This window comes from Manduca sexta, chromosome 28 (genome assembly GCF_014839805.1).
Source record: "Manduca sexta isolate Smith_Timp_Sample1 chromosome 28, JHU_Msex_v1.0, whole genome shotgun sequence".
Classification (NCBI taxonomy): domain Eukaryota; kingdom Metazoa; phylum Arthropoda; class Insecta; order Lepidoptera; family Sphingidae; genus Manduca; species Manduca sexta.
Genome location: NC_051142.1, coordinates 19431612 through 19456789, shown reverse-complemented (window position 1 = coordinate 19456789; position 25178 = coordinate 19431612). Strand labels below are relative to the sequence as shown.

At 36.9% G+C, this 25178-nt stretch overlaps 1 protein-coding gene across 3 annotated transcripts in view; it reads right to left on the bottom strand.

Moving 5' to 3' along the window:
* LOC115446373 (probable multidrug resistance-associated protein lethal(2)03659) overlaps positions 1-24522 on the bottom strand; it is a 53641-nt gene extending 29119 nt beyond the window's left edge. Inside the window, exon 1 of one of the 3 annotated variants that reach the window (XM_030173006.2) lies at positions 24310-24522. The gene's annotated coding sequence lies outside the window, so the exon portion shown is untranslated. Of the gene's footprint in view, positions 1-835; positions 863-10508; positions 10531-24309 lie in introns of those variants that run through there. The other 2 variants (XM_037444701.1, XM_037444700.1) reach the window with 2 other exon arrangements.
* Between the last annotated feature and the right edge of the window lie 656 nt (positions 24523-25178).

Genomic DNA, 25178 nt, shown 5'->3' with positions numbered 1-25178 from the left:
CATAGTATTTCATGACGAGGTTTCTTATTTTCCTGGTCAAGATATAACATCAATATTATTAGTATCACAGACAAAGTATGTGTGTTTGAAATTAGAAGATCTCTATAACCATTGCGGCAATTCTAAAAATCCTTTACCAATAGAAAGCCGCAATGTACCTGAGTGCTACAGTATAGACTTACCAATGTTTTGAAAATGGACCATATCAACCGTATTTTTGTACATAACCTAGTGTATCATCATGGGACGGAAATACGCTCTGCAAATAATGTTTATAGCGTTTCCGAAGTCATGACTCGTGAACTTATGTAGAGTATCTGTCAAATGAAAATCATGACATACAATTACATTACCTTTATGGAAACCCTACTTCATTTTTTTAACGTATAAAGCAAAACCTTTTTAATAGTCACAGAAAAATAGCCTTACAGCGCTTCATTTAAGAGTTATTTTACTGAAAATTTGTTTTATAATGTTCTTTGTTTTATAACTAACATAATTTCTGTTTAAGGCGATACCTCAAGGTCCATTTTCATACATTTTGTTTCACCTTTAATCTGGGTAACTAAACAAGTATTGACAAGTAAAGAATTTAAATTCACGTCTAGTTAGTGATTAGTTCTCGCAGTTGAAAGAAAAACGTAAAAATAATTAATAATCATGGATATTTCGGCCTTTAAAATTTAATATGACGAATTTTGCGTTGTTACGTTTCCTTTTCTTGCCTAGAAATAGCTTTACTTCCCATTGTGTCTGAAACATAATAATATAATAATAATTTATAGTAACTACTAAAATTATTGGCAATCATTAAAGAAAAAAATATTTGACTTACTAAAATACTAAGATGTGGCAATCACTGTATACACGTGACTATTTTTTCTACGCACAGCAAAGTCCAACGGAGTCTCGCCGGAGCGACGATCGATACGTCCTCTCTCTAGAAAGCCTCAAGGCGGACTAATTTGAAGCGATTTGCGCGTTGCGTTTTATAGTGGTACTTAAAATATTTATAGAAAAATAACAGAACTAATTTTGTAGAATTTTTAAATTGTATGTTTTTAAGGAGATGTTCTTCTATTATAGTAATCCAATATTATATTCAATTAAGTATGATATAGTGATAAAAAAATCATTTAAATGACCAACATTTCTGAAATTTTCGAATTCTTTGAATTTTTATTTCTCATGAATTAAACATAAAAAGATATTTTTTCTCTACTAACTTTTTTCTTCAGGATTTTTAGACAACAAAATTTTCTATAATAATTACTAATTCATATGTTTTTTAAATAATGTTTTGATGGATATTATCTCCTTCGAAAAGTGCTGTTTTTGAGACATACGGCGCGCGGATGCGTAAACGCTCTTAAATACAATTTAATATATCCAGCGTAATAAGACCTACTACCACATATTTTTCGGTACGGTAAAGGGGATCATTTTATAACAGTATTTTGCAACTAGGCCAACCATGTAAGGGCTGATAAGAAATAATCTATTATTTGTCAGCCTCCACTTCGCATTAAATATGCTTTTTTATTATGACTCGGCAAAGTGGCTTTACTGCACCTGATTCAAAGAAGTGATGCTTAGAGTACGCAGGTTCGATTCTCGCGTCTAAAGGCTTTTGTTGACTAGAAAAACTAAGGAAGGATCTTTGCTTATCTTTTTTCTAACTTGGACATTTGTAGTTATGCATTTTTAAGCGACTACAAAAAAGGAGGTTATAAATAATTTTATATAACAGGTATATGCTGGTTTTGGAGTCGGTGACTAACTGAAATAAAACATTATCTTCACATTGGTTCATGTATTTATCTAGCTTAAGTAGCAATTTTAATTACGTCACCGACTCCAAAATTGCTAACCAGTATAATATATCTGTTATGTAAAATTATTTTTCAGTGTTTAGTTGTTTTTGAAGGCGGATTTTCTTTTTGTTTTTAATGTAATACAAAATTTTCTTTTAAGTATCAACGCAATAAAAAAATTGCTACAGCTAAGAATCGAATCCTAGACTTCTTAAAACAAACTGCATTTGCCACTACACCAAACCTTTCACCAATCAATACCAATTACAACAGTCAAATACTATAAAATAAAAAAAAATATATTAATTGCGCGCGGCACGGACCTTGGTTATCGACGGGCGCGCGGTGACCTCGCGGTGAGGTTCAACATCATAATTAGTTGACCTGACCTTTTGGCAGACCGACTCCCAGTGTTTCATCTTAGCGTAACAACTAGACTTGTACAATAGACGACAAACAACTTGAGCAAAATACCACGTGACGGGACAATTTAAGTACTTCAATCTAATATAAAAAAAAACGATAAAATCCGTAGAATAGTTTTATTTCAATCTCTAACATTCGCGTAAACATAAGAAATCATTATACTTCAATCTAACTATACTAACGTATAATAAAACCTCCCACTAGCGTATGGTGTGTTTAAAAGTTAAACTGTTATCGACATTGTTTTCATTGAAATAATATTCAAAATCAATTAATGTAATAAAATTTATTCGCAATAGTTTGACAGTAACAAATTCTCTGCGCTGCGCTTCGCTATACATGCGCTGATTCTAAGTTGTTTGCCGGCTATTATAGTAGTGGTGTGACTGTAGGTGGTAGGATGATCAAAATGCCAGAGGATCCAGCTAAAGAGCATGATAATTAGTTTAATTTTACTGCCAACGTATCGAAGTCTTGGCAGCCTTCTCGATTACAGGGCGGACTATGTCTTTCGACAGTAACCAGAACTATGTTAACTCTCTCATCTCTGAGCTCAAACAGTGCTAATCTTTGAGGATAGAGTCTTAAATCTAATCAAACTTATGTAACATTTTCATAATTTATTTAGTTTTGGTTCCAATTTCAAAACAAATGTAATTTGTAAAAATAATTCAAATACAAATGGAAATTGATTTTATGTTTACAACTTGTGGTACATTGAATAAAAGATTTTTGATCACTTTTACCAGCCGTTTTCAATAAACGATCCCAATCTCAATCTTCAATCCGATTCCGAGAATGAACCAATCAAAAGACTCATATGTAAGCATGTCAAAAACTTTATCCTCATTGGTCCATTTTAAAATAAAATAAAGCGCTCGAAATCTTTAATTAAAAATGGCGGTAAACAAATAAACACTTGCAATAGGTTCAACGTCACTTGTCCTCCGTTTAATTTACACACGTAGTGAAAAACCAACATTGCATTTGATATGAAACATTTATACAATGATAATTTCCTTTGTATTTGCTTAGAATCCAATGATAAACACGAACTGATTCTTGGAACAAAGATACAGATACAATGACATTACGATATACACGTTGTAAGCGAAATTTAGTTACGCTTCTATGAAATTGCTGAATCGATTTTGATTGTTGCTATTTACTGGTTTCTTATTGTGGCTACAAATCGTGCTTTAAGTTTACAAAACACTCCATACCATTGCCATGCTATGAGAAAATTAATTTTCAGTTGTAGCCAGTGTAATTACTGGACATAATAAGACATAACATCTCATGTCCCAGGATGGCGAGCGCAATGGAATACCAAACAATACTTTGTAATACAAGGTGTTGCATAGTGTTTCTACTGTTTATAGGCAGTCGTATCGCTTACCATCAGACGAACGGAAAGCTCGTCTCGTCATTCTAACTAATAAAAAAAAATTACAACTCCTAAAATTGCTTGTGATCCGACTACCTCGATAGCGTAATTGTATTCTGGCAGGTATATACGATTGCAGTGTTAAGTTTCGGGTTCGATCCCCAGATCAGGTAAAGTGGTATTGCGTTAGAGTTAACAAACTTGTTATGAAAAACGACTTTTGAGTTAGCGCTAAAGCAAGCAACAGAATACACGTAACTTCAGAAAAGTCAGAGTTTCGTGCCCTTGGGTTTTGAACCTGCGGACATTCGTCTCGGCAATGCGTTCCACTCGCAACTAGGTTATCGTTGCTTATGCCATATTCTGTTTACATTAAATTATTGCGGTTTTACCAATGCTTGCAAGAGTACATATTTGTATTATAAAACCTTGATAAAAAAAAAGAAATTAAATTATTAAACACTATCAAAACGTTGTGTGGTTAACCTTGCATGACCCGTTTTCTTTTTTTATTGCTTTGAAAGACGAGACGAGCTTGTCATTCGCCTGATGGTAAACGATTCGACCGCCCATAAACAGTAGAAACACCATCCAACACTTTGAATCTCAAAGTATTATTTAGTATTCTACTGCGCTCGTCATCCTTAGATATGAGATGTTTTATTTATTTATTTTTATTTATTTAAGGACCTCCAACAAAGGATACACGGCATATAATAAATACAATGTCGTAATATTGGTATAATTAACAATGTGACGTGCCTCTTCAATTATAGGAGACCACAGCATGCAAATTTATATATTGGTACAGCGGCAAAAATAATAATATTTGTTACTAATATTATTTAGAATAACAAACAAAAGGGATAAAACATAAGAAGTGACAAAACATAACAACATCTTATGTTATAACATGTGGTGGTGAATGTGATTAATTATAATTATTAATTGTGAGTACGTAACAGTTGTAGGACTTGTTTCCTGTACTTAGAAATGTCCGTGATATCAAGGTCATGCGTTTTTGCAAGTGCATTATACTGCCTACAGAGCCTTGGCACAGTAGCGAAGTGACCCAAGTTAGTTTTAGATAAGGGGATACTTAAAAGATTATATACGCTTTTTCGTGGAATTCGAACTGGGGCGTTAATACTCAGGACACTTACACACTCATTGCAGTCTAACTTACCATTAAACATCTTTTGCAAAAATAATAGAACAATCATCTTTCTGCGTGCGTCTAAGGTACTTATATTGTAGTACTTCAGGCGATCTGAGTAATGAGGTATTTCTGCGGCTAATTGATCCCCATAAGAGAGGTGATATAGAAATCGTCTTTGCACACTTTCCAAACGTTTTATATAGACGTCTTGTTATTGTTGTTATGTTAAGTCTTATTATATCCATTAACTAATGGTGTAACTACACTAGCTACAATGTTCTTCAAACCGGAACAGAACAGTGACTACACACTACTGCTTGGCGGTAGAAATAGACATTGCGGCAGTACCTACCAAGGCGGACTCTCACATATGAGAGACCTACCGCCAGTAAATTAATGTAATCTAGACATTACTAAATCAAACGTTGAAATAGTTTCTTTGTTAAATGATATATACTACATTTTTATCCCTGTAAGTGTAGGCAGAGGCGCAACTACTGCAAACATAAATTGACATGTTGGGTTATGTGATCTGAATAGTAAGCCAATCGCTACATAGAACGAGAGAGATCTTAAATACTTAATGCATGCTGTGTCTCCTTTAGTAAAATATTGATGATTGAGATGATTCATACTATATTTTATGTTTATGTTAAGCGGTAATTGATGTATGTGTTGACTCTTTGGAGAACTTAATAATAAATAAATAAATAGAGCACGAATGTTGATTACCGATTACTTAGTCGAGGAATCGAGTCAAAGACTTCATAACAACCACTACCATATGAAAGTGAAGTGTATATCGACTCGGAATAAAGAAATCATATGTACAATGTAGGTATAATGTATCATTGATCAATGATACTTATTGATAAAATACATCACATTTACGTACTACTTACTACTTACATAATATATTTGTTATTCCCGGATAGAAAAGATTTTTATCTGATAAACGCCGTACGTGAGATATATGAATTTTTGATAATTCCGGATGAATAATATGACTCATAGCAGGATTCAGACCGCCTTTACTCATGATATGGATCATTTCATCTACGAAGATTCGCCCCTTGTTTGTAAAAGTGATATTGGGAAAGGCTTCTTTAGTTGTAGTGAAATCTTGAAGTCAGGTGGACCATTTGCGACAGATCGGCAGGCCAGAGATATAGCTGAATAACACCTACAAGATGACGCAATGCTAGTCTTCAAATTAGGAATTAGTACGATTTATATTTTTTTTATTATTATTATATTTGACATGTGACAACCCTGCTTATCACTAGCCCGCTGATTGAGTATAGCTGAATAAGACCCACAAAGATGATGCAATCTAGCTTTCAAGTTAAGAATTAATACTATTTATAATTTTATTTTTATTATTATATTTGACATGTGACAACCCTGCTTATCACTAGCCCACTGATTGAGTATAGCTGGATAAGACCCACAAAGATGATGCAATTTAGCTTTCAAGTTAAGAATTAATATTATTTATAATTTTATTTTTATTATTATTATATTTGACATGTGACAACCCTGCTTATCACTAGCCCACTGATTGAGTATAGCTGGATAAGACCCACAAAGATGATGCAATCTAGCTTTCAAGTTAAGAATTAATACTATTTATAATAATTTTTTTTATTATTATTGTATTTGACATGTGACAACCCTACTTATCAGTAGCCCACTGATTGAGTATAGCTTGATGAAACCCACAATGATGACGCAATACTAGTTTTCAAGTTAAGAATTAATACTATTTATAATTTTATTTTTATTATTATATTTGACATGTGACAACCCTACTTATCAGTAGCCCACTGATTAAGTATAGCTTGATGAAACCCACAATGATGACGCAATACTAGTTTTCAAGTTAAGAATTAATACTATTTATAATTTTATTTTTATTGTTATTATATTTGACATGTGACAACCCTATTTATCAGTAGCCCACTGATTGAGTATAGCTTGATGAAACCCACAATGATGACGCAATACTAGTTTTCAAGTTAAGAATTAATACTATTTATAATTTTATTTTTATTGTTATTATATTTGACATGTGACAACCCTATTTATCAGTAGCCCACTGATTGAGTATAGCTTGATGAAACCCACAATGATGACGCAATACTAGTTTTCAAGTTAAGAATTAATACTATTTATAATTTTATTTTTATTATTATTATATTTGACAACCTTGCTTATCAGTAGCAATTTGTTTAACTGCGCGTAATACGTGAGTAAATGTTAGGTAAACAAAGTTTATACGGTGTTGTAAATAGTAATTAATAGCTTAACAACACGACATATTGAAAACTGCGTAACACAGCGCAAAAAACGCAAACTATATTTTTATACGTTTTCAGAGTTGAATACGCAAAAACTATGAAAGGCGTCCGTATAATGATTTCTTATGCTTACGCGAATGTTAGACATTAAAATGAAACTATTTTTCAGAATTTATCGCGGTTATAATGTTTTAGTTTTCTCCCGACGTTTCGAAGACTTTGCAGCCTTCGTGGTCACGAGGGGGACTGGACTGAAAAAGAGTTTAATTTTAAGGCGTTCGTATGTCTTGACTTTAAATTGGTCTATTTTTAAACTAAAACAGGTGGCTTTTTTATATGTGAGCAAGGCATCATGATCCTACTGCACCTGATGGTAAGTGGAGTGGAGTCAAATAGAACGTCGACTGTCGAAAGATAACTACCCCTCGACAGACACTATTATGCCGGCCTGTTGGAACCGGATATACACAGGCTGATCCCGGAATGCGACACACTTACGTAGGCCATTATGGCGGATTTTAACAACTTGTGTAAGGTGGTAGCTATCCGGACGGATATAAAATATATCCTACCACCAACAAATGTTTACAGTATAAAATAAAAAGACATTGTACGATTTTAAATATACTACACAAATCGTGTGACGGGTCGGCCACTTCCCTACAATACGGTTGAGGAGGCCGATGGCTGGCACATGCGTCATACTCGTGACAAGTGCTGCTTGTGTGGACTGTTCTGCCCATTTCGCTTACATTTCTAATTTCTAATTGCTAGAGGTGCTGGGAGGAAATAATTATAAGGATAATAGAGAAATTTCATGATTCCTGAGAGGGTTGTGCAGTCATATAAAAAATTAAATTAATTTATTCCTTATTTCACGAGCCTATAAATGAACTGCTCTAAACTTTTTTTTTCTCTTCTCACTATATCATGTACTGTAGTCTTTACCCTAAACTGATTGAAAACAGCAACACCAGAGTTTCTTGCCCGTTCTTCTCTGGTGAAAACTGCTTTCCGAACTGGTGGTAGAATTAATATTGACGGAATCTAAATAATGTATAACATTTTACAGATTCAAATAAATCATTTCATTTCATTTCATTTCAAATATAAAGATTTTAAATTTTCTAGTGCGGAATCGTGTGCTAAACCCCACGGTACGCGATCCAAGTAGTTTCGCGCTTGACTGGTATTATCAAGGAACGTGATCAACACGGATATCTGTGCCAATAGATACAAAGATAGCTGCTCGTTGTGAAGCTAACATTGTTGCTGACTTGTCATAAATGCAAGTTCGTGTGCTTGACCAATAAATATTTATATAAAACTACAATATTGCAAAACTTTGCGAAGGAGTTTGGATGTTTCTTAAGGTAGCTACAGCTGTATCAGCCGTATCAAACAAACGAGGCCCATGAACTTTAAGGGCTGCTCTTAGCCCTTACGCTACACCTAAGCAAGCAACCAACCCTATCACACTAAAACATGAAATCGAGCACGTTTTTTTTTAGTTGCGCATGGTAGGCACGCGTAGGACGTGCGGGGCAACACATATTAAATGGCTCATAAATAAATAAATAATAATATAGTATAAATCCGGCGATTCAAGGTCCTTCTACAAATTTTGATATAAGGCCTCTGTTTATCAAGCTACGCCACTAGAAGTAAAATTAAACACAATTGTGTCTACAGCTGTATTTTCATGTTGGGAAAGGTCATTTACACGAAACGCGAACAACACCTACCTTATGAAAAAAATCACAAATAAGTCATAATGCCAACCCTATTTACCAACACGTGTTTCAGAACGTACCCTCGCGTAATGTACAATGTAATCACTATTAATTACAATAGTACGATAAATTGTTACGTTCTGTTTTGCGATGTCAGACATGTCGGCCGCTCCACGTGGCACTACATTGTGGCATTGTTATATATTATCACTAGTTGACCCGACGGACATTGTCCCGTCTTAACTATGAATTTGCAGCGCGCATTCTGTCAATCGCTGAAATTAACTTTTCTTAAATTTTCTAACGTTCCACTCAACTTTCTTAATTTTTTCTTTCATAAGAACCTTCTCCTGACAATAACAAACACAAAAAAAAATTGTGAAATTGGTCCAGCCGTTCACGCGTGATGGCGTGCCCAAGGGAAATAGGGATTCATTTATGTTGTATATAGAATATGAATACCAATGTTGAGTAAACAGTACCATAATTCGGTATGGGCCTTGTTTACTGTTCTTTAGGCGTTAGTTCACCACGTTATTGGGTTGGCATTGTGACCAGTATGTTTTCTTTGTGAATTATTACTTGCTTTGACGGTTAAGGGAAACATTGTGGGAAAACCTACATACCTGAGAAATTGTCTATAGGAATGAGAGTGAGTGAAGTCTGCTAATCCGCAGGCCAGCGTGGTGGACTAAGGCCTAAACCCTCTCAGTAGTAGCGGAGGCCGGTGCCCAACAGTAGGACAGTATAACGGCTAATATTATAATTATTATTGTGACGAATGTGTATTCAGTGTTACGATTAACCACTTAAGTGATAGCATTGATTTTAAATCGAGTTTCCTCACTCAAGTACCCGAGTAACACAAAATAAGTCATAAATATATAGCAACAGCGAACATTAAAGCCCTTAAGCAATATGCGAGCAGTTTTACGCTGCTTAGTAGATTCCTTCCCAACCAAATTTCAGCCACGGCAGCAATCTCAACGGAGATCAGCCAAGTACGCGGGAGATATTATAGTGCACAAGTGTGTGCGCAACACACGGGTGCACATTCTGTTCTTTCACTCTCACAGTCCGGTGAGACAGCAATCCGACATGACCGAGCCTCTCTCCCGGTTAGTAGGGCATAACCAGTCTGATTACCGTAAATGACACATAACAACTAATGACTCAGTCGACGAGCATGCAGAAACATGTTTCTGGTTTATTTTATTGGTATGCCGTTTCCTGATTTGTCCCGATATCGATGCGGGATTATACGCACGTTTTCTGCCGTCCCGATAGCTATTTCGATTAGAGTTTTCCGGTTAGCTCGTCATGGATACTGGAGAGAACCAGAATCAGCCCGATCTACACATTCCTGATCATTACAAAGTACTTTTACTTTTAAAGAAAATTGTAATAGTAAGAAAACGTCACTGGAACCAGTGTCTCGTAAATGATATTGATTATACGTATATCCATGAATTAATTAAACGAATACACTTTCATTATAATTGATCGACCTCGGCACCGCGGCAAGTGATTAATCAGCTGAAATTTAGGTCACAGGTTCGATTTGCGCTTCGGAAACAATATACATAAAGACAGCGATGTATATCGACATAATGTTATGTAAACATACTATTATGTTCTGTGGGTGAAGTTAATCGCCAGAAACAAAATATTAAATCGGGGATAACTTACCTTCATATTAACGAAAGAATTTTCAGAAGACTGACGAGAGATAATTACTCGACAGTCGACACAATTATGCCGGCCTGTCAGAACCGGATGTAAATCGCGTGAGTTTGTTACAAATAAATAATTTCTATCATTCATTAAGATTACACAACACAGTTCACCCAACCATCACGAGTAAAAACAGGAAAAAACCATCACAGTACACGATAAAGATGACGAGGAAAACATGAATATAATTAAAAACGATGGCTCCGTTCGAAACGATTCGACCAAACACGTCATTCGAGGAAGCTGATAGTTTATCAACACGTTCGCGACACGGGATCGCGTGTTATTAAAACATGACATGTTGTATCTTTTTAGTGCAAACAGCGGGATAATGCTCGATATGAAATACTTATATCTTGACACGTGTTTAATAAATCGATTGACTACTACTAAAACAAAATGGCGGTGATGGTAAACCTCGTTTGTCCGCAAACCCTGAGCAGTAGTAACATCAAATTACAAACTGAACTCCTATTATAGCCTATAAAAGCTTCTGACGCATTTGAATAAATAAATACGAATAGCTTGGAACTTTTCAATTCGACTAAACGCAGTTATTCTCAGAAGCCGTCATAAAATTTGGCGTATTTACAAAAGATGTTTTTCTATCAGAGCGTGCGTAACGGAAAAACTGAAGTAAAGAAATACTAAATGTCGATAACATATTTTATTAAAGCAAAAAAATATAATTCAATACCAAAGCAATGTATTAACCACATAAGATGTTAAGTCTCATACTGCAAGTAATTACATTAGCTTCAACACCTTTCAAACCGGAACACAATAGTTAATTCTACTGGATGACAGAAATTGACAAAACGGATTTGTTTCACAGGGAAATCGCTTTAACACTAAGAACTCCCGAAGCGGTTTTTACTGGCGGGTGCGGGCGTAAAACGCGCTGTGAAATGTGCATTTATTTTTGCATTCTACAGGAATTGCGGGCCCGCAACCGCGGCGAGCGCGGGTAAAAACCGCTTCGTGAGTTCTTAGCGTAAGAACCCGCGTCATTGCGTGATAACATAGCGGTTATATCTGTTGCCGACTACAAGCACACGGCAGCCTTCGTGAACTCATTAATACTGCTCCTGGGTACCATAAGGCTATATCCGATCGCTATTAGAACTGAAACAAAGGGTGCTAATTACACTATTACATACGAGCATGCTGGTGGTAGGATATGTTTTATATCCGCCCGGATAGCGACCACTGTACACAAGGTGTTAAACCCGCCATAGTGGGCCACGTAAGTGTGTCGCGTTCAGGGTTCCGCCTGTGTATATCCGGTTCCAACAGGCCGGCAAAATTGTGTCGAGTGTCGGGGGTAATCATCTCTCGTCAGTCGATATTCTATTGAACCCCACTCCACTTACCATCAGGTGCTGGAGAAACACTTTGCCGCGCCCGTTTAAAAAAAACGAGAACCCCAGAACAATTCACTTGCCCTTTATAAGAGAAGGCAATTCATTGTGACGTCACACACACATTGCTCAGTGTACATACATAGTAAATGTTTACATTACATACGAATCATTAAGCCAAACAAATGGAAATTCCAAATACCGACCGGCAACTGTGTTTTTCTTGAAATAAACCCAACACCTTAAATAGTTGGGGAATTTGTGGAATTATTATGGGATACGCAAGGGTTGTTCTTGTTACAATCGTGGGTGTTGGCAAGTATGGCCAAAGTCAAAGACCCACACCGCTGGGCTTGACGAAGTACGCCATTGCTGTTTTTCTGGTAAACCTGATATACGTGTTTCACACCGCCTTGGGTTTATTGGACATTTAAACGATTTCCTCGTGGAGAACAAATATCATCATCATCATTTCAGCCACAGGAAGTCCACTGCTGAACATAGGCCTCCCCCAAGGGTCTCCACGTCGACCTGTGGAAGCGGCCTGCATCCAGCGACTTCCTGCGACCTTAGCCAGGTCGTCCTTCCACCTTGAAGGCGGGCGTCCGACATTTCGCTTGACTGTACGTGGCCTTTACTCTAGAACCTTTCGAACCCAATGGCCATCGGTTCTTCGAGCTATGTGCCCGGCCCACTGCCATTTCAACTTGCTAATCCTATGGGCTATGTCGGTAACCTTTGTTCTCCTACGCATCTCCTCATTTCTGAATATATCTCACCACACATATATAAATATGCACTCATTTTAACTATCTTAATCGTATTTATGAATTAGTCAATGAAGATACGCGGAAGTCTATGCTATTGGAAGTTGAAGAGGTCTATCTTTTTGATTGAACGCGCCTATCTCCAGATGTACCAGATTCTGATAATTCTATTACTCATTTTTGAGTTTATCGTGTTTAGATAGGCAGATAGATGCGGCGGGGAAATTTGCTTTGTAATATTTATTTTAAGAACATTTTAAGATGATAAATCCGTCATGTATGATTGTTGCATAACTTCCGTTTACTCGGCGCACGCACCGGAAGCTCTCGAAAGGAATCAATTTCGTCCGCTTTTTCTATTGGTCATAGCGTGATGTTATAGCGGAAAAAAATAATTTTAGATATATCTCCTTCTACAGATTACAAATAATTGATCGTCCCGAATTTAGTATTCGCCATTGTGTTATTACTTGTTACCGCAACAGTATAAGTTAACAATCATAACAATGAGTAGCCCGGTTTCTCAACCTTTATGTAAAAACTCGTAAAATTCATCATTTATTATTATTTAATATCTAATATATTAACCCAGTACTGTATTATACATATACTGTCGCACTGTTGAGCTCGGGGTCCGCTACTTAGAATATTTAGGTCTTAATACACCACGTTAGCCTAAACAAATTCCACATACTCTCGATTTCGATATTTTTACTTAGAAATCTAATTTAAATGCAGGTTACCTGACCATACCTATCGTTAAAGCGAGCGATAATACAACTTCGAAAAGTCAGTATGCCTTGTTTTGATCCTATGACCTTCATCACGGCAGTCCGTTCTTTTCCAGGTAAGCTATCGCGGCTTAATATCTATATAGGCATAATGGCTAAGTCATTAGTCAATGATGTACTCAAAACAGCTGCGTTATATTAAAGGAAACCTATAACCAATTGATATGAACTCAACCAAACGATTCAAATGGACATTAATCTCATTCATTAGAGACAAGTGGCTGTATGTAAATAGTTTGCACAGCGTAGAGTGCACTACGATCAGACATATAACTTACATCAAGATATGAAGACCGCTACGCATCACCACCTCTGACAGTTTTCGTGCCAATACCAAAAAAATTTACGGTGCTAACTTGTAGATTTATTATAATAGCCATAAATTTTCAGAGGAACTCATTATTGTTATGAATTGTTAAGTCATTAGTTGTAATTTTTCCTTTTAAATTATGTTTTTCGGATCTTCTGCTGCAGAAAATGTAATTGGCCCGACTGGAGTGTTCCCATGCAAAAAAAATACAACAACAGATACGGTACAAGTTCACCCACTTTCCGCAACTTCCAGACTCCGACCCGGAAATTGAACCCTAGACCTCAACACTGCAGTCGTCTCGCAAAACAACTACGTCACAGAGACAGTCAATGTATTTTTATTTTTTTTAAGGAAAAAATTTAGGGTAGTGGCGTTGAAAAAAAAAACTACGTTATACGAATGCCAAATAACATTAATAATTATTATTTCACATATACCGCATGAGCGAGCAAAATCTGGGGAAGTCCGGACGACTGACAACCGTATGAATAAAATTGATTACGTAATTCCCACGTTTAAAAAAAAACACGTGGCAATACGTCAAGAAGGTTTTATTTATTCTTTTCATCAATATTTGCCGTGTCATAATGTTGTTCAAGATATAAATACATATGTACAATTATATTTAACTTATATTATATCCTGCTTATATTTAAGTTAGCTATACCGATTCCGACCGCGTTAACGTCCTTTACCAAGACTAGATACAAGACTAGCGCATAAGGATAATGTAGAACCTCTTAGACCGAAAGAATTTCTGAAATCGGAGTAAATATTTCAGAAATAAGAGCCTTTGAACAAAAAACCATAATCTTCACATTTACAATATAATACTTTAGATTTTAATCAGCGCCGGGTTTGTCAATAGGCCGTAAAAGCCGCGGCCTAAGGGCCGGCATAGTTACAAACGAGGACCCTTTTTTTAGCTTGTCGCAAAAAAGGCTCCCGAATGCAAGACATAGGTACCAGGCGGCACAAATTCGGCACTGATTTTAATCCAAATTGACAACAATAACTATTATTATATAGGCCGAAATAAATAATGTTTCACCGACAAACAAACACGCACACTAGAGACCTACCAAGTACACACAACATCACGCATTTATCCCTGATTTTTTTTTTTTTTGATCCTGACCTACGTTTGTTAGCCTGGCAAGGGCCGGCTTATACAAACACACCGGTCTTGCGGGTGCGTGCTTTAGACACTGCGAGCCCTTAAGTGACCATGCTGAGGGCGACCCTCTAAAGGGTCACGACCTCGGCTCAGGACGGCCACTGAGAGAAGATGTTTTGGGGACATCAGCGATTATGGAAACGCGAAAGGAGCGAAAAAAACGACCTAACAGTCTAACATGTTTACATCGGCGCCCGGGCCGGAATTATCAGAAGGGTCGGGAGGACGGGGGACGCGGCGAGGTCCTTGACGGCGAGGACGGAGCAGCGGTCGTGTGGAGTGTTTGAGCTTTTTAAGCAGCTCGTGCTTTCTACGTATTGCCAGAGTTATATCGTCCTCTGGATCTGATAGTACTGAACGCAGTCTTCTCCATTTCGCGCGGTCGAATGGAGTGTATTTTGAATTTAGTCGGACTAACGGATTCGGGTGATTGACCACCTTATCGAAATAGCGTCTGCTGGCCATGTGCATAAAGTGCCTGATGGTCGGCATATCGGTGTCCACGTGGAGGTTGCGATTGCGAACGTACCACGGGGCACCGAGTGCACGTCTAAGAAATTTGTTTTGTAACACCTGCAGACGCTGAAGTCGAGCAGGCGGTACATGCGCGAATGCGGGGACGCGTACGTCATTATTGGTCTAATGCACGTAGTGAAGATCCTAATCTTGTTGCGGATAGACATCTTACTTTTACTGTTTAAGAGCCAGTGGAGCTGGCCCATCGCGAATGCGGCTCGCGCGCGTACCGCATTTACGTGTGGAACGAAGGTCAACTTCTGATCAAGGATCACACCTAGATATTTGACCTTATGGGTCCAAGGGATGATCTGGCCAGACAATCTAACTGAAGCGTTAGGCGCTTCTCTCTGAAACTTCCTATAGAATAGGATAGCTTGGCTTTTGGAGGGGTTGACGGTGATGCGCCATTTGCGAAACCACTCGCCGAGCTGGTCGGCGGCGGCCTGCAAAGTGCGCACCACATGTTCCGGCTCTCTACGTGAAGCGTAGATCGCCGTATCGTCCGCGAATAGCGCCAGATGGGCGTCTTTGAATTTAGGAATATCGCTAGTATATAGCGAGAAGAGAAAGGGTGATAGCGCGGAGCCTTGCGGGACTCCGGCCGAGATGGTATGTCTAGAGGAGAGGGTGCCCTCGACGCGATATTTGAAAACCGCGATTCGACAAAAATTCTCGTATGATGTGCACGAGATGTGTGGGCACGTTGAGAGTGTACAGCTTGTACAGCAAGCCGTTGTGCCACACTTTGTCGAATGCTTTCTCAACATCGAAGAAGAGAGCACCGGTATAAAATCCTAACTTGAATTTAGAGTAGACATGCTCCGTGATGCGGAATATCTGATGCACGCAACTGTGCCTATTACGGAAACCAAACTGCTCCGGAGGGAGCAGATTGTGAGAATTGGCTACTATTTTGAGACGGTCGAGGACGATCCGCTCATAAAGTTTCCCTATCGTACTAAGGAGGCTAATGGGCCTATAAGAGGCCGGATCTGACGCGGGTTTACCCGGCTTGTGAATCCCTATCACGACTGCTTCTTTCCAGGCCTCAGGAAAGTAGCAGTTCTGGAATGCTGCATTGAGGATGTCAGCAAAAATCTTGACCAGAGCAAGAATCTTGACCAGAGATCCCTGAAGGGGTATGCAGAGGCGCAACCAAGGCATCCACTTTTCGCCAAGTGTGTTCCGTCCCATAATGTGATAAGGGGCGAGCCTATCACCATATTAGACACAAATTCCAGACTCCGGGCTGCTACTGAGCTGAAAAACCCAAATATCACTTTGCCCGACCCGGGAGTCGAACCTAAGACCTCAGAGCGCTATCGTACCGCGCATGCAGTACAACTACGCCACTGAGGCAGTCCTACCAAGTAATACAAATAATTTTCCTCGAAGTTTAAACAAAGTATAATTATGCAAGGATTTTTATAAGACGGCCTTACAGCGACCTCGACATTCATGTTTTGTATAACAGTACACGAGCAATTTTACTGTTCGGCTAACGGTTAGAAAGGACATAAAATGTTTTTATGTGCGATGTGAGCGTTTCGAAAGCAATGTTTTAGCTAGCTATCTAGCTGAAGAGTTTGTTTGTTTGAACGCGCTAATCTCAGGAAATATTAAACCGCTTTTGATTTTTCTTTCACTAATCGGAAACTATAGTACTCCTGAGTGCTATGGACTACTTTTATGCCGGAAAGTTTTTTACGCAGTTGGTTCAGCAGGCAAAAGCTAGTCATATATGAGAAAAAAAAACACTCAAAACAAAAAAATAATTTCACATAACAGGTATATACATGACATCAATTTTGGAGTCAGTGCCCAATTAAAATTGTTAGTTAAGCTAGATAAATACATGTGTTAAAAATGGACAAGATCACGTGACTCTTAACTTTGAAAACCTAAACGTTGCAATAATAGATACTTACAATACGCTTAAACTAACTGCGCGAGTTCATCCCACTGTCCTTGATTTGACCCATCACAAAAACGTTATCTTATTTATATCGACGGCAAATGATTTATGTTCTCTTTCACAATGTTATCCACCAGCGAACGTATAAGACAATTAATGTACTCTTGTTGACTATTATTTGGTCGCACCATAATATTGTATTCGACAATTAGTGTTTCACATTATGTAAGAGGCCAAACTCATAGGTACAATAAGCCTCAAACGCGTTTTTATTATCAGAGATGTTTTTATTATATAGATACGTTGTCCGAGCTCAGTATTGACGACGAAAGCAAGGTAATTGCCCGACATTCACTTAGTCAACCTCCAACTACTGTCGCTACTAGTCGGCTCACTAATTTATTATAATTAAAATGCCTTCATGAGTTTTTAGACGATGTATAAATTAAACTCCTACTGTGAATGAAAAAAACGTTTCATTTCATACGTTAGTAATAAGTATAAACTATTTAAATTATTTTTAACTAATAAACGCATTTTATTCGACTGTCACGGCGACCAGAGACCAATAAAGTAGATGGCCACGGCCCGTATCAATGCGAGCTGCTAGGACTGTACAAGTATGTGACTACAGTAAATAGTGCGCTGTTTTTATGTGCAATTTTGTTAAGTCTATGACGCGTCTATTTGTAAAACGTCATTGTTTATACGCCACCATGATGAAACCAAATTACGTACGAAGTAATTGATATGGAACGGTTCCCTGTCAACGTATAAATTCATTTGGGTCTGACCGTACATATATTGCCAACGAAAGACATTATTCGCAGTACAGAACACTCGATTGAGTCCGACTCGGGCTTGGCTGCTTTTGTAATTCTAATGATAAAGGATAGTAGATAATGAAGTTTGAAGTGAACTGATTGCTTGTGTAAAGGGAATGATGCTTAATGGACTGATAAACAGATAATCATTTTGTTGAACTGACGCCGATCCTCTAATGGTCAAATACAGTTCGGTTCCGTAATGGAATATGTGATCAAAATAATCACATTTGTGAAATAAGGTATAAGCTCAGTGGAACCGGCTGTCCAGTCGTGCTGCAAGGAAAGCCCATTTTTTTATTGCTTTGAAGACGAGACGATCTTGCCGTTAACCTGACGGTAAGCGATACGACCGCCCATAAACAGTAGAAACACCATCCATTACCTTTAATTACAAAGTATTGTTTGGTATTCCATTGCGCACGCTATCCTAAGATAAGAGGTGGTAAGTCTTATTATGTCCAGTGCTTACACAGGCTACAATGTCCTTCAAAGTGGAACACAACAGTGACTACACACTGCTGCTTGGAAGAAATATACATTGGTACATACCCAGGCGGACTCTCACATATAAGACACCTACCACCAGTAACCAGTAATAATTAATTAAGTCAATCAGCAAAGATCCAATCATATTGCCAAATAAGCAACTTAATATGATATCCTAGTGGACTTATGTGTACGTAATTTTGTCGTATACTCCGTTCAAGTACGTCAACTAATAACTTTTCCAGAAGGATGGATCAATACTCGCTCGAGTGGATGTTATGTTTATGCTTCACTAGAATTTCATCACATGGAAACAGTTGCGAGTCGTGTGGAATCTGCTGGGTAGGCACATCTTGCCAATTTATGTTTTATAAAACGATTTGAACCGGAGAGCTTTTGGTTCAAAGCTCCAGTGCCATGAAAATTTTCCTGGAATAATATCTCATTAGAGTGCATTACGAACATCAATAAGAATTTATGAAACTATAATAGGTGATTATATAGTTTTTATAAATATTGCGACCAAGTAAGGACCTATCACTGTGTTAGAAATAATCTGCTAATAGATCAAAGATTTTTTTTTAATATTATTAATGATTCAAAGAACAAATCATTAAAAATATTAGCATCTTGATAAAAGCATTCATCTACGAACATAACAATAATGACATGCAAAAGAGAAAACATTTCATTAACCAATGCTTAGAAAACTTGACCTCACAAATGATTACAAACAACCGTGTCTGTTAATACATCATAATATAATTCAGGAATAACATAAATAGAAGTTATCGCATCAATTCGGGTCACGGACGTTTCTGAGCGCACTTTATAGATTAAAGGAGTAGGCCCATGCCGCGCCGCACTAACGCGGCAGGGAACAACGAACTCCGAAACTGTTCGAGTAATATGACCGTTATTTAGTTAGCAAATGTATTTTTACAATAGTTACAGCCGGTTATCAAAGCAATTGGGTTTAGTCCTCGCATCTAATAACTAATTCAACATTTATCATTCAGAGTGACTAATATTGGCAACATTAATTTGTGTAAAACATTAAATAAGTTAACATAACTCAACATCTTATTGAATAGTAAATACACATTGCACCCTCGCTATTTATTCGTACAGAAACTAAGGAGAAATTCAAAACATACATAGCATAAGCAGAACTTAAAATAACTAAGTACTGCGTTGTAATGCATAGCCGCACTCGTATGGTGCGAGATGTATGTAACTTCGAACATTCTGATAGGAAATTTACCCTATGTAGGCTCTCATCATCACGCCCTGAGACGGATAAAACCTTAGTAAAATATTGATCATTATTATTATTAACCTTCTACCTAGTCCTTCGGGAATAAAATATGTTAAATGGAACTCAAAATGTTTAGACCCACGGCCGACTCATTACGCGCTCAGGGGATGTTCATTCAAAGAACGATACCTTGTCATTATTCAAGTCATGCGTGATTTCTAGTATCGTGTTTCTGTAGAAGGGAAAGTGATTTCTGGTAAACCTTTATAATATACTTTCGTTGCTAGGTGTTTAGACCTACTGGTGTATGAATCTTGGGCCTGGCTATTCCTGCGCCTGGGCACTAATGCTTACTTACTTTGCAAGAAGGTCAACGGTTCTAAGTTATGGGTTATTTATCAGTGTCAAGAATTTAATTAGGTAAAGGCAATTAATAAAATCATCCGTCTTAATTAAAGGTATTAATATTTCATGATTCAGTAACAATGGTACAGAAGAGGAAAAATATTTTTTCCACGAACCGATGACTGAAACAATAGTATTTCCTGTAAACAATACTCTTTCTCGTGATTGAGGTAGATCGGCATGACTTGCTTTGTGTTAGCGGCGTACGCGCAGCTTGGATATCATCAGAGACGGATGTCAATGGATATTAGTTGTCTCTTAATGAGTATTGTTAAATTCAATAAATGCACAGTGTTTAAGCACGGGATCGATTCCCAATCGCTTATGCGAGTATTTTAATTCAAAAACCCGTGAGACTTCGATGATTTAGACCCAGTTTTAGGCATTCATCTCCTCGGTAATAAAATCCATTAACACTTACGCCATACAAGTAGTTTTAATTTTATAACAATGCCCTAGTAAGGAGGTCCTTATATGTATTGTATTTGGTTTCGTCTTGAAAAGTCGCCAAGTATAGCAAATTCAATTTAAATTCAATAGATGATTGAGAAATCGGTAGATTTGCTGTCGGTAGGATATATTTTATGTCCGCCTGGATAACGACCACCTTACACAAGGTGTTAAAATCCGCCATAGTGGCCTATGTGAATGCGTCGCGTTCCGGGATTAGCCTGTATCTATCCGGTTACAACAGGCCGGCATAATTATGTCAACTGTTCAGGGTAATCGTGACTTGTAAAACGACATTCTATTGAACTCCACTCCACTTATAACGAGGTACAGTGGGGGCACTGGCATCCTCGCATAAAATAAATCTTTACAATGTTTCCTTTCCGAATATGGTTTATATAGTACCCGGCAGTAAATAATACACATCGAGCTACAGAAAGAAGATCGGTTTGGGATAAAACAATCACATATTTCAGTGGTTCAGTCACTCCAAGGCGAAAACAAACAGATTATGTTTCTAAAATCAATGTCCGATATCTGATGCTGATTATTTCACTCGATAAGTCGATGTGTAAAATTTGCCGCCGAGTACTGTACGTAGTAATCATAACGGGATGACACAAATATTGTGCAAGATATGAGTCATGAATTAGGTCGGTTCAGGAAACTGATCGGCCTCCATTGTTGTTTGTTAATTATTTTCCTGATATAAATCTAAGCGTGTTTTATGAAAATAATTTCTGAATAAAACTTGAGAGGGCAGTTTATCGTATAGCTAACGTTATGCACCCGAATCCGTCTACACCACTTTAAGGTCGACTGGGAGAGAATGCCCATGGCATTAAATCCGCCTGTATATGTGTACAAAGTGTAAATAAATCACAAATACTTACACAAAAAAAAACAGTCGAATTGAGAACCTCCTCCTTTTTTTAAGTATATGAATAAATAAATAGGTAAGAAGCGTTAATGCCAGATATCAAGACTCTCGCATACGAAAGTTTGGTCGGGTAAGTTCAACCGCAATGTCTTAACGCCGTCGAGCAATATAGCCAGTAATAACCAGTTATGCCACGTGGTATTGTACAAACATTACAATATAGCATATGATATCTCAGAATAAGCTCTATATGTAATTCAGACTGAATGGTGTTGTAATTGTTACTGTCTCCACGTCAGGCAAGTGTAAAAAATGATTCAGCTAATGTTAAATGATGACCACCATGGGTCCGAGAGGGGTGTGCAAGAGGTTGCACATGTACTCCCTGTCCAGAACAAATCACAAAAAAAATACTGAATGATAATGGGAACTGTTGACCATATAGGTTTTATTATTGTTTAGCATATACAAATAACCACGCGATTTTTATTTGAAAAAATAATAAATATATGATATTATGTAGGCAGGAGTACTTATAGTGTGTAGATGCAGATGCACCTCCCTAAAAGTTATCTTGGCGGCGCCCGAAAGACTTCCTAACTACATGAGAGGAATGGTGCCTCATAGTGCCTTTGCCATCTTATAATAAAAAAAGGAATGAAGATTAGAACGGATAGAATTTCTTGCATCACCAGCTATAACGATGATTATAAGAGCCTAAAATAATGTTGGCACTTCGTTGCCGTTTCCCGCCAATCCAGTAGGCCATGATTCTATCTCACAAGTTCGGTTCATATAATGAAATATAATCTGTATAAGTACCAAATGTCAACTATTATAATATGTAGTGTCTATGGTAAAAAAAATAAAGCTATCTTCCTCGCTTGTCAACATGGAGCTTAGAAAGCATCAAACCTAACCCTTACAATAAAATAAGTTCCCTGCTTCCTCCCACGCAGAACAGCAAATAACAATATGCTTACACTACAAACTAAAATTACTATGAAATTATTGATAAATATATTTGGAAAATAACATTTTACGACATTGTGGGGCTATTGCCTAACAATTGTCCACGATTGCTTCATTTATTATCTTAGTTATCTTTCCGTAATCAAATACCGGAATAAACTTGCAAAATATACGACATCCGATATTAAAATTTCATAAGGAAAATGAAAATATCTCTAAAGCAAAGTTTAGATTATATATTATATGCTTGTAAAAGTTGACTTCCGCAAGCGATCTTTGCCTTGTAAACAATCACAAACTTGCTTGTGCAAATAAAGTTTGCAAAACTTGCGGAGAGTCGCATGTGTATACAATAATTGAAATATTGCCGAAATAATTACGTATCTGTAAATTCTCGCGCAATATATTATGTTTATTTATTTGTTACTAGCGACCCACCCCGGCTTCGCACGGGTGCAATGCTGATACTAAATACACTATAGAAAAACTGTGAACGTTGTATATAAAAACATAGCGGCCCGCTCTGGCTTCGCACGGGTATAACATAACAAAATAACAGTATTTCTGCACTATTTAATGGATGTTATTATACATATAAACCTTCCTCTTGAATCACTATCTATTTAAAAAAAACCGCATCAAAATCCGTTGCGTAGTTTTAAAGATTTAAGCATACAAAGGGACATAGGGACAGAGAAAGCGACTTTGTTTTATACTATGTAGTGATAATAAATAAATAAATAAACAATATTTAATTGAAAAATTGCCGAAAGATTAACGCATCTGTAAATTCTCGCGCAATATATTATTGCAGGAAGTTAGTAGTCAGCTCTTGCGCAATATATTTCTGCGAGGATTTGCTAGTTTAAATTTAGCTATACAAAAGATTTAAAAAAAATGAGGTAATCATTACATCGCGTTTTATATCTAAATTTCATTCTTGTTATACCTATTTTATAACGAAATCAAGTTTTTTTTACGTAATGTCGGGTCAATGCCGCCTCACGCGTCGTTCCTACAAGAACTTTTTATCTGGTTTAATGAATTCACAATACTTTTAACGAATTTGATTATTGCTTGTTTTAGGTTAATATTGACAAGAATTTTAAATACGTTGAAACCCTCTTATTATTTTCCTATTTAGTATTTTAATGTTAAGTTACAAATTTATTATCCAGTTTACGATCGGCGACCGCATTATGTTCCTATACTTACATCTTCTTTGGACAACTTTTTATTAAAACAGGTGGCCAGTGGTAGGTACACAATACTTAGGCAATTTTCTTCTAATAATACCTTCGTTTCATGAACAATGTGTCATTATGTTTACAATTATTATGAAATAAGTGGATAAGTACTAAAAAATCTTTAAATATATTTTTACACCGTACACGAAGCAAGGTCTACATCTTTGTATCAAGCTATTACTGTAAATGGTAAAAAACAATTTGCAAATGTGTTTCATGGATAGTCATTTATGAAAACATTATGAACTTTCAACTATTCTTGGGATTTATTTAAAGCTAGACATGATGACCTTCGTTTTTTTTCGATCGGAACCAAGTCATGCTCGACTACCTAATACAAAGAATATTCTTTTTAATGTTGTGTATAAAACTTAAAACTAGTATTTACCTCACAAACAGCTGTTAAAAAATCTTCTATTAACACTTTATGATACACAAACAATACACCAAAAATTACGGGAACAAACTCAATAATTTGTTACGAACTTTCGCTTTCTTTGAAAAAAAAAAAGTTGTTTCCACGAAATACAAAGGCCAATTATTCGAAAATGTCCCACTAAACTGTCATCTCTGACAGTCGCGACGTGAATGCGCGAATGAACGATTTCATCATGGTCACATGGTAATGAATGAATGTACGATAGAATGGTGAATGCTGTGGTATAAAAGTGACACACAAAATATGACGATAGACCTCAGCGATAGACATAGTTATACCAACACAAATTTAATATTTATTTGTATACAATTATTGAACCGAAAAAATTATATTGCAAGCTGAGATTCCAATGACTGATATATTTCTTCTAGGTTATTAAATTTATTTCATAGATGGCGCTAAATCAACAATTTTTAATTTGCATAGTTATACGAAAGCTCGCCATAAATTCTAAATTCAAATATTATAGTTTTCTAATATTGTTGCTCTTACTCTTATCCCAGTGGCGTAACGTGCAAAGAGAATTATAATATACTAGCTTTTGCTCGCGGCTCCGCCCGCGTTATAAAGTTTTTCAGGCTAAAGTTTTCCGTTATAAAAATAGTAGTTTCCCGGGAGCCTATGTTCTTCCCAGGGTCTCAAACTGTCTCCATACCAAATTTCATCTTAATACGTTAGGTAGTTTTTGAGTTTAACACGTTAAGGCAGACAGATGCAGCGGGGGACTTTTGTTATATTATTTAGAACTTTTTAAGTGAAACAATCCCGTCATACATCATTGTTGCATAACTTTCCGTTTACGCAGCGCAGGCAACGGA